The sequence below is a fragment of the Triturus cristatus genome, chromosome 2_2 (genome assembly GCF_964204655.1).
Source record: "Triturus cristatus chromosome 2_2, aTriCri1.1, whole genome shotgun sequence".
Taxonomy (NCBI): domain Eukaryota; kingdom Metazoa; phylum Chordata; class Amphibia; order Caudata; family Salamandridae; genus Triturus; species Triturus cristatus.
In genome coordinates this window covers 1,067,801,751-1,067,813,250 of record NC_140582.1, presented here as the reverse complement: position 1 = coordinate 1,067,813,250, position 11,500 = coordinate 1,067,801,751, and positions in this window count along the sequence as shown.

The window sequence follows — 11,500 nt, the reverse complement described above, 5'->3', positions numbered from 1 at the left end:
GATAGGATCTGGGATGTCTTGACCAAGGGGAGGAGGTGAGACAGCACAGGCTGACCTGCATCTGGTGTGTAGGAGAAGGAGTAGGCCTAGAGGCGAAGAGGCCAGGGCTGAATCTATAAAACAATTGTCCCATCTCCTGCTGAGTGATTGAGAATCCAGACCCCCACTAATCAAAGGGAGTAGGTGTCACTGATAGGGAGGCACCCAGAAATGGTTTGAGCAGGGGTCAGTGCCCCCTCTAACACAAAGACTTCAAAGCCATTGAGGGGTATAACTATGCGAGCTGAAGCCCCTGAACTTTGGAGAATGGCTTGATCAAGTGTGAACAAGACTGGGGCTACATCGTGGATCAAGAGGAACCTTTACCAATGAAGAAACAACTGAAGAGGCTGCTGGATAGGACTGCTCTTGCTGTGTGATCTGGGGCTGGTCTGCAGTTTGCTGTTTCAACCAAGGAAAGTCTGTAGGGATGTAGTGAAGATCGTTATCTATATATGTACAATGCTAAGTTGGCACAACCGCGTTAGATGTTGGAAAGCCATCTTGCCGTTTTTGCAGCTTTTGCACACGACACTGTAGTCACATGTTATTAAATTGAGAAATGCTTACTCGACTTTGCTTCACATGAGAACTGTCTGTTGTTCACATCCCAAACAGTGAGCAGCGACCTTGGTCTGTACACAGTGTAAAGAAACAGTCTGGGTCGCTAGACGGTGCATGTTGTTGGGTTTAGGTTGATCGGCCCTCTATTTTAGCCATAACACGCACGCAGCTGCGAATGCCTGAAAGTCGGGTGCTTTTAATATTGCAGTGTTACATGTTTTCATTACATTCGGAAGAAGAGCTTTCCCAGGAGCAGAGCCTAGCTGATCCTGTGATGTGACCTCACTGAGCTGATCTTTACGGTATGGGGTTCCCCATTCAAGCCTAGAGACCTTTTACTAGTCTAATAATAATACTATTAGTTTGCTAGCGAAAGGAAGGTGGCTTAGATCCACTGTCATTTTAGTATGATTACTCCTTTCATTTTCTATGGTATTGTAACTATGCTGATGGTTTTGATTTTAATCGTTTGTCTGCTTATGTTAGTCAAACTGCTGCATCTTAGGACACGAGGTTTATAAAATAAACTCTTTAAACTTTTACAGTGTCTCTGTTTATTCTGTTGTGGACTGATATGAGAATAATTACGAAAAGGTATTTCTGATTCCCACCATTCCTGAGATATACACTAAGGTGCCGATTACGATCCTGGAAAAAAATTCCCCGTACGACTCGTATCCGGTCTTTTTACCGTACGAATCGTACAAGTGCTGTACAAACTGCCAAGTACGATTCGCATGGGAAAAAGTCCATACGAATCGCATTGGGAATTATTCCCCACACGTCCTCGGGTCGGAAAATGTGTCCGACACATCCTCGGACGATTTACCGTACAAATGTGAAAAGTGAAGTCCGACCGCGCTAGTACGATCCATCCCGTGCGTCCGATGTTACAACCGTATGGAAAAAACACCGTCCGCACCGAACTCCCATAGCAACCATGGAGACATGTGCCCGCATACGCGCCCAACACTCCCCCCAGCCCTCCTATGTACGAGTCGAATCCCCACCCGTGTATGTACACCCGTGTATGTACGAGACGTACCCCCACCCGTGAATGTACACCCGTGTATGTACACCCGTGTATGTACACCCGTGTATGTACGAGACGTACCCCAATCCGTGAATGTACACCCGTGTATGTACACCCGTGTATGTACACCCGTGCATGTACGACCCGTACCCTCACCCGCGTACGTATGGAGCGTACCCCCACCCCAACAGTGTATGTACGACCTGTACCCTCACCCGCGTACGTATGGAGCGTACCCCCACCCCAACCGTGTATGTACGGACCGTACCCCCACCCCAACCGTGTATGTACGACCCGTACCCTCACCCGCGTACGTATGGAGCGTACCCCCACCCCAACAGTGTATGTACGGCCCGTACCCTCATCCGTGTATGCATGGAGCGTACCCCCACCCCAACCGTGTATGTATGACCTGTACCCCCACCCCAACCGTGTATGTACGACCCGTACCCTCACCCGCGTACGTATGGAGCGTACCCCCACCCCAACAGAGTATGTACGGCCCGTACCCTCACCCGCATATGTATGGAGCGTACCCCCACCCCAACCTTGTATGTACGACCCGTACCCTCACCCGCGTACGTATGGAGCATACCCCCACCCCAACAGTGTATGTACGGACCGTACCCCCACCCCAACCGTGTATGTACGGCCCGTACCCTCACCCGCGTATGTATGGAGCGTACCCCCACCCCAACTTTGTATGTACGACCCGTACCCTCACCCACGTACGTATGGAGCGTACCCCCACCCCAACAGTGTATGTACGGCCTGTATCACTATGGGTACGCATACGCGAGCACACCCACAGTGATAGTGAGCGTACAGGTGTGTGTACGGTCCGTATCACTATGGGTACGCATACGCGAGCACACCCATAGTGATAGTGAGCGTACAGGCGTGTGTACGGTCCGTATCACTATGGGTACGCATACGCGAGCACACCCATAGTGATAGTGAGCGTACAGGCATGTGTACGGTCCATATCACTATGGGTACGCTTACGCGAGCACACCCATAGTGATAGTGAGCGTACAGGCGTGTGTACGGTCCGTATCACTATGGGTGTGCTCGCGTATGCGTACCCATAGTGATAGTGAGCGTACAGGCGTGTGTACAGTCCGTATCACTATGGGTACGCATACGCGAGCACACCCATAGTGATACGGACCGTACACACGCCTGTACGCTCACTATCACTATGGGTGTACTCGCGTATGCGTACCCATAGTGATACGGACCGTACACACGCCTGTACGGGCCATTGCTATGCATTCGGGGTGCCCTAGGGCCCCGGAATGCACCGTACCTGTGTGTGAAACTCCAAATTACATAGGGGACACATGAGGGACAAGTATAAAGGCCTACATGCATGCTGGTTGTCATGGAGACCAAGTTTAAAGTATGAATTTTTTTCTGCAGGTGCACAGCAGAAGTCAGTTTGAATGAATCTACTTTGTTGCAATGTGGTTCTGGAGTTGACATCATGCTCAAGAAAAAAAACAATTAAAACCCACTGACTGTGCTAGGTTTGAAGGGATTGGAGGAAACATAGGATGCAAATGTGAGTGACCAATCACTCTGTACTCCTGTGCATGAAACAGGCCAGCAAGGCAGATATCAGACAGCCAGGTCCCATGAGGGAGCACTTGCCTGCACATCTTTGGATTCTACTACCCAGCTGCTGCTCGTGATTCCCTGGAACCATGTCAAGGTCTGTGGAGAGGGCACAGCCTTTCACCCTGGAGGAGAACCTGGCATTGCTGGATGTGATCCTCCCACAGTACCCCCTGCTGTATGGGCGACCAGGGTATCAGGTGAGTGCAGAGTCTACTAGCACAGACTGTGTCCCTTTTTTGTGACTGTGACTTCTGGCATTGTGTCCAGGTGTGACACACATGCAATGTACTGTACTGGGGGTCCCAGGGGGGGAATGCCTGATGTCTCCCAGCCAGAGCATGCTGTGGTGCATGTCTGCCGTCCTCACTTGCATTGTGTTTACTGTGACAATCACTGCATGGTGCATGCCACATTCTGCCTGTCTTATCCTCCTGGGAATGTAGCCTCTACAGTCCTCATGTGATTATGTGGTCAGCCCAGTGTGACAGGTGACTGTACCCACAGATGTGTGTTAGTTCTGTGTACCTGTGCTGAGAGTGTCCACATGATGTGTTTGTACCCTGGACATCGGTGTGTGTGTAAGTCCCCTGTCATGTGGGTGGGTGCATATGTGGAGTGTAGCACCCGGGCTGCATGAGGGATGGATATACCCTGCCCATCTGATGTGAGCAGGGAGCAGTGCTGTGTGTCTGACGTGCAGAGCCAGCCCCACACCTGTGAGCCCCCCCCCGTCTAGTGGCACATGTGCAGAGTGAGGTTTGTCGCTGCATTTGGCAATGGCAGGTGAATGTCCTGTGCCTGTGTGTGTCTGTGTACTCTGCTGAGGTAGCGTCAGTGGCCTGTGGCATGTGACTGCTTAGAGGTGCTGCACATAATCCTGGTGTAGCTTGTGATGCACGGTGTGAGCCTGGATCATTGATTGTGTCGTTGCCCTCATTCCACCTGTGTACTTTCAATGGCACGTACTGCTTTTGCCCTTCCCCAGAGGATCATGTCCCTATGACAAAGGTGCAATGCGTTGGATGCATACTATGCCTTGTTGTAAACAGCAAATTTGTTCTAATATGTGTCTCTGTGACATGTGCCAGGTGTATTGATGTAGTGTCACTTGTTCATCCTCACAGGTAGGCGCCTCTGCCAAGAAGCAGATCTGGATGAACGCCGTCAGTGCCGTGAGGAGGACGGAGGGTCGCAAGCGGCGCCTGGCCCAGGTGAGAAAACGCTGGCAGGATATCCGGTGCTGGACGCGGAGGATCGCACGGGTCCTGCTGGGGTACTCACCTGAGACCCATAAGAACCGCGGGCGCCGCCGTCTGACCCACATCCACAAGTGTGTGCTGGCAGTGGTCTTTCCAGACTTGGACAGGCGCTTACAGGAGAAGCAGCAGCAGGAAGGGGGTAGGTACATGTGTGTTTGTTGTGTGTCACCAGCATTTGTAAGTGCACAGTTGCATGGATACACTGCCAGGGTTTAAAGGTGCTGTGCAGATCCGGTTACCCACAGTATAGCGGTGCTCTCTTGCCTCCCTTCCCCTCCTTGCAATGTGTTCCCTGGTCTGTGTGTAGTCACTCCTTCACAAGGTTATCTAGGCTGGCACTTTATCCACGTGAACAATGCCTGTAGCATCATGTGTGGGGGTGGTGTGTAACAGGTTTTGGGACCTTGCCTGTGCCCTGTCCAGTTCAGTACTTGTGGGTTCCATGTCAGTTGGCACTGATGCTGAGTCCAGACATGGGAGTTAGTCTCTCAAGTGTCATGCCTTACAGCACGCATGTCCTAGGTTGTGGCCTGTGACATGATGTGCATGAGTGTGCGATACGCATGGTGCAGGGATGGTGGCGTGTGTTGCCGTCATTCCCATTCAGGACCATGGAGTTGTGTGGCCACTACTGTCCCCTGGGGCATATTTTCCTAGGTGTCATGTGTGTCATCACAAAATGTGGACACTCTCAGTGTCTACAGCATAGGTTGTGCTCTGTGCCATTGTCCCCTGGCACCATGTATATTGACGTAAAATGTAGTACAAGTGTCCACTGTACAGCCTGTCCTGATTTTCCTTGTTCATACTCACGGTGGCCAGTGCCTGTGTGTCTTGTTACTATCATCTGATGATGCCCATTTGTACATGATTATTTGGACAGGCGCACCTTGGGTATTTTGTGTCCAATCTTGCATTTTTCCAGCCCATGTGTATTTCACCCAGACTAAGAGATGTAAGTGCTTCCTGTGTCTCAACAAATTGTCTCATGTAGGGGGTGGTTGGTGCGGGCAAAGCCTACATGTCAAAACCTGATATCTCCTTGCTAGGTCTGGCCAGTGTGTGATGTTTGTCTGGACATACACTCAAGGTGCAGTGAGCCAGTCATGGTGGGCATGTTTTCAGTATTACCTATGTAGCATGTGCCTCAAGTTCATGGATATGGTCCCTGCTCATCCCTATTTTCGGCAACGCTGTGTGGTGCAGATGCAGTGCTGGATTGTCCCCAGAGCCTGGCTCCTCTGTCAAAATCCATTTCATGTCATTTGCTATTGTGTCATGCTCTCCATAGTTTTTCAGTGGCATGGTGGGTCAACCAACCGTGTGTTGCATGCCCTACATATGTACCTTGTTTTGTAGATGTTACTCATCTTTCTTTTCAGGCTATGCACTGTAACCTATGTAGATTGGACTCATGTGACATATGTATACAGGTGTCTGATTAATTGCTGTCTCTTCACCTTGCCCACAGCATCGTCGGGGACACGGAGGGAGACATCAGCACAGACGGAGCGGAGGGACCGAGCACCAGTGCCAGCGGTGACATCTTGGCTGGCACATCGAGTGGAACTGAGGCGGAGGAGAGTGAGGCCGAGGACCTGTCCAGTGCCACCACAGAATATGAAGCTGACGGGTCCGAGGATGAGCTCTCCGAGTGGGCGGAGGCTGCACCAGCAGCTGACAGCGGCACAACATCTCTCCCCGCCCCCTCCATTGCCATCAACCGCCTCCCACTTGTTCGTGTCCCTTCCCAGCGTGCCCGGTCACCACATGTCTCCTTCCTGCCAGGCACCGCACCCCCTGCCCCTGTCTCCACTGCTGCCGCCAATGCCGAGTCTGTGGACATCCAGCGGCAGTTGCAGGTTGGTCAGGCTGCGATGCTTAATGTCCTCCATGGCCACAGCCAAGTGCTGAACAACATGGAGGCATACTTGGAGGGCATTTTCTCATCGCAGGCTGACCAACGCAACTTGCTGAGGTCCATTGACTCGACACTGACTGCAGCAGTGGGTCTCCTGCAGCGCTTCGTCCAACCCGCTACCCCTGACCCATCCACACTTCCCACTCCCATGCCTGTCCCACGTACACCCAGACGTCAGCATGCACCCACCACAACAGACACAGGCACCACACCAGCAGGGAAGGTCAAACGCACACCTCCTGGCACGCACACACAGGGTGAAGTAGGCACACCCACTGGGTCGGGGGGCAAACATAAGACACGCAGCCAGAGTGGGAGTCCACATTCCACCAAATCCACTCCCTCCAAATCCCCTCCCCTCAGCTCTCCTGGCCACCTATCCGGCAAAGACTCCTTCATGGCCGCTCTGTCCCTGAGCCCCACAGTGACACCACCCCGCAAGCGGTCAAGGGAGTCCCCGGTCAGGGTGGTTGAGTCCCCCCCTGTCCACACCCTCCCCCAGTGGCGCTGCGACCCATCCCTCTGACCGCCCCCCCTCCTTGGGGCCTGTGGTTCCTTCGGGTGCAGGGGAGTCGCTGGAGGACCTTGCTAAGGTGTGCAGCGCCATCCTGGCCTCCGCCTTTGGCGCTGCCCCACCCCCTGTGGTGGAGTCCTCCATCCCTGCACCCACGACGCCTACCCTTCGCCCTCATGTCCCTGCGGTGCCTGGTCCTTCCCCCCCACATGATGCCCCCCCCCCCTCTAGAAGACGAAGGAGTCTGACTGTGCAGGCAAGCTAGGGGACACGCGTCCCACTGTGTCCCCCACCTGGATGTGAACTTTGGATTGCCCTATGGGCATTGTACATTTTGAACTTTCAAGGGACAAACAGATTTTTGGATGCTGAATAAAGCAATTTATTTTTCCTTAGTACACTACTGTCTGTCTGGTATTGCTGTTGGTGGACCTGCTCCATTATTTTGGGTGGTGATAATGTGTTGGGTGTGTGGGAATTGTAGTCTTGTGCTGGTCATAGGGTGGATCCTGGTATCTGTGTGCCATCACAAGCTGTTGGCAACATAACTTTGTTCATGTAAGCAGTTACTGCATGGTGACATCGTCCCAAGGTGTGTTCCTTCCTCTGTGTAACCTGACATCTTCCCTGCAGGGTCATTCCAATATGTGGTGCTGAGCTGTGTCTACATTGGCTGGGTGTGTGACGGACTCGTTAGACTTGGGCCATGCATGCTGAGCGATGTCTCCACCTGCATCATTCGTGGCGTCCTTGGTGGTCACTGTACCTGTGTATGTAGACTGTTGTCATGACTTCATGTGGACATGTTGTCTTTTCGGCGCTATGCATGTGTATACTCCCAGCCTCGCACACATGTGGTACATGTACTGCAGGATCTTTGTGCACCTGACTGACATTTGTGGGCATTGGATCTGTGGGTACTCCACCCTTTTCTTTGCAGGGGCACTGCTGTGAGTGTTAGGCACCCACCCCTCCTGTATCTGGGCACTGCTGGGAGGACTCTGCACACACCCCTCCTGTGTCTGGGCACTGCTGGGAGGACTCTGCCCACACCCCTCTTATGACTGGGCACTGCTGGGAGGCCTCTGCACACACCCCTCCTGTGTCTGGGCACTGCTGGGAGGCCTCTGCACACACCCCTCCTGTGTCTGGGCACTGCTGGGAGGCCTCTGCACACACCCCTCCTGTGTCTGGGCACTGCTGGGAGGACTCTGCACCCACCCCTCCTGTGTCTGGGCACTGCTGGGAGGACTCTGCACACACCCCTCTTATGACTGGGCACTGCTGGGAGGACTCTGCACACGCCCCTCTTATGACTGGGCACTGCTGGGAGGCCTCTGCACACACCCCTCCTGTGTCTGGGCACTGCTGGGAGGCCTCTGCACACACCCTTCCTGTGTCTGGGCACTGCTGGGAGGCCTCTGCACACACCCCTCCTATTTCAGGATATGTACGCTTAGAACATACACGGGTGTGGGTTCGCTCCATGGATACGCGGGTGGGGGTACGGTCCGTACATACACGGTTGGGGTGGGGGTATGCTCCATGCATACGCGGGTGAGGGTACGGGTCGTACATACACGGTTGGGGTGGGGGTACGCTCCATGCATACGCGGGTGAGGGTACGGGTCGTACATACACTGTTGGGGTGGGGGTACGCTCCATTCATACGCGGGTGAGGGTACGGGTCGTACATACAAGGTTGGGGTGGGGGTACGCTCCATACATACGCGGGTGAGGGTACGGGCCGTACATACACGGTTGGGGTGGGGGTACAGTCCGTACATACACTGTTGGGGTGGGGGTATGCTCCATACGTACGCGGGTGAGGGTACGGGTCGTACATACAAGGTTGGGGTGGGGGTACGCTCCATACATACGCGTGTGAGGGTACGGGTCGTACATACACTGTTGGGGTGGGGGTATGCTCCATATATACGCGGGTGAGGGTACGGGCCGTACAATCACTGTTGGGGTGGGGGTACGCTCCATGCATACGCGGGTGAGGGTACGGGTCGTACATACACGGGTGGGGTGGGGGTATGCTCCATGCATACGCGGGTGAGGGTACGGGTCGTACATACACTGTTGGCATGGGTGGTACGCTCCATGCATACGCGGGTGAGGGTACGAGTCGTACATACACTGTTGGGGTGGGGGTACGCTCCATGCATACGCGGGTGAGGGTACGGGCCGTACATACATGGTTGGGATGGGGGTACGGTCCGTACATACACTGTTGGGGTGGGGGTACGCTCCATACGTACGCGGGTGAGGGTACGGGTCGTACATACACGGTTGGGGTGGGGGTACGCTCCATACGTACGCGGGTGAGGGTACGGGTCGTACATACACAGTTGGGGTGGGGGTACGGTCCGTACATACACTGTTGGGGTGGGGGTACGCTCCATACATACGCGGGTGAGGGTACGGGCCGTACATACACTGTTGGGGTGGGGGTACGCTCCATGCATACGTGGGTGAGGGTACGGGTCGTACATACACGGGTGGGGTGGGGGTACGCTCCATGCATACGCGGGTGAGGGTACAGGTCGTACGTACACTGTTGGCATGGGTGGTACGCTCCATGCGTACGCGGGTGAGGGTACGGGTCGTACATACACGGTTGGGGTGGGGGTACGCTCCATGCATACGCGGGTGAGGGTACGGGTCGTACATACACTGTTGGGGTGGGGGTACGCTCCATGCATACGCGGGTGAGGGTACGGGTCGTACATACACGGGTGGGGTGGGGGTACGCTCCATGCATACGCGGGTGAGGGTACGGGTCATACATACACGGTTGGGGTGGGGGTACGCTCCATGCATACGGGGTGGGGGTACGGTCCGTATGTACACTGTTGGCATGGGTGGTACGCTCCATGCATACGCGGGTGAGGGTACGGGTCGTACATACATGGTTGGGGTGGGGGTACGCTCCATGCATACGGGGGTGGGGGTACGGTCCATACATATCCGTACCCACGCTGTGGAATGCTTGTGCGGGCCGTACCCAGGCCTTTGCCACGTGGGTACAGCCGTCCCGCCATTGTTGGGGTGACGTAGGTGTGGGCGTGGTACGACTCATACCCACGCTCCTAAGGCGTGGATACGGGACGTACCTGTATTGTTGTGTTGCCGATTTGCGTCGTCAACCACTTCCGTTGTGGCGGATGCTGGCTTTGCTGGACACGCCCCCACCCCCTCGTAGTGACCAGGGCCTGGGGGTCAATTATGTCCAGGGCATGTGTGCTGTGTGACTTTGGTGGGGGTTTTGTGGCCTGCCCCTGCTCCTGCCCCCCCCCTTTCCCCCCCCCCTTTGTTGTTCTGACCTTCTGCGGCGTCTGCGTCGTAACCTGTAGAGGAGGTCGACTGCTATGAGGGCCGGAATGACACGGAGGTTCGGGTCCATGTCTGTCCGTCGCGTACAGGTACTCCTTGTTCGCGTCGTCCTGATTTCCCGGCAGTTTTTGGCTGCCGGAAAATATTCTCCGTGCGGGATGACGTCGGTGCGAATCGTACTTCCTGGTTCGTGAATGGCAGGCTGCGTGCATCCCGACGTCACGTCTGCGCTTTCCCGGATCACATTTGTATGTATATTTTCGTCGGTCGGTGTTTTGTACGATTCGTACGGAAATAGTATTTCCGTGCGAATCGTACTTCCATGTTTGTATCTTGTTACGACCGGGTACGCGTCGGACGGGGAATATGCTCCGTCCGACGGTTTGTACCCGGTTTTTACAGGATCGTAATCGGCACCTAAGTCGCTTGTTCTGGGTTGTCTATACATTGGGACCACCGAGCTAAACCTCGGATAACGAATGGGACACTGATGCTGGTCGGATAAGGGGTTCTGGGTTCTGAGGTGAGTTTTTGGTACACCACAATTCACTGAGGGCCTGGGTTCCTGCGCATAGTTCTGTGCATAAGCAGAATCCCTGCAACAGGGACTTTGCTGTGTCCCCCTGCTTGAAGGACTTTCCTGTGTGGTGTGTCCTGAAGTAACTATCCCCAAGGGCCCGAGGTGAGCTGGCTCCCTGTTTGGAAACACAGAAACACAAAAGTTTCCAGAGAAGACTCTCAGATACGCCGTGGGTGCGTGTGTTCTGTCTAGCCTGAGACCTTCGAAAGTTGTGCCCTGTCATCTTGGGCACCTGGAGTTCCAAACGAGACTCAGATACGCGTCGTCCTGATTTCCCGGCAGTTTTTGGCTGCCGGAAAATATTCTCCGTGCGGGATGACGTCGGTGCGAATCGTACTTCCTGGTTCGTGAATGGCAGGCTGCGTGCATCCCGACGTCACGTCTGCGCTTTCCCGGATCACATTTGTATGTATATTTTCGTCGGTCGGTGTTTTGTACGATTCGTACGGAAATAGTATTTCCGTGCGAATCGTACTTCCATGTTTGTATCTTGTTACGACCGGGTACGCGTCGGACGGGGAATATGCTCCGTCCGACGGTTTGTACCCGGTTTTTACAGGATCGTAATCGGCACCTAAGTCGCTTGTTCTGGGTTGTCTATACATTGGGACCACCGAGCTAAACCTCG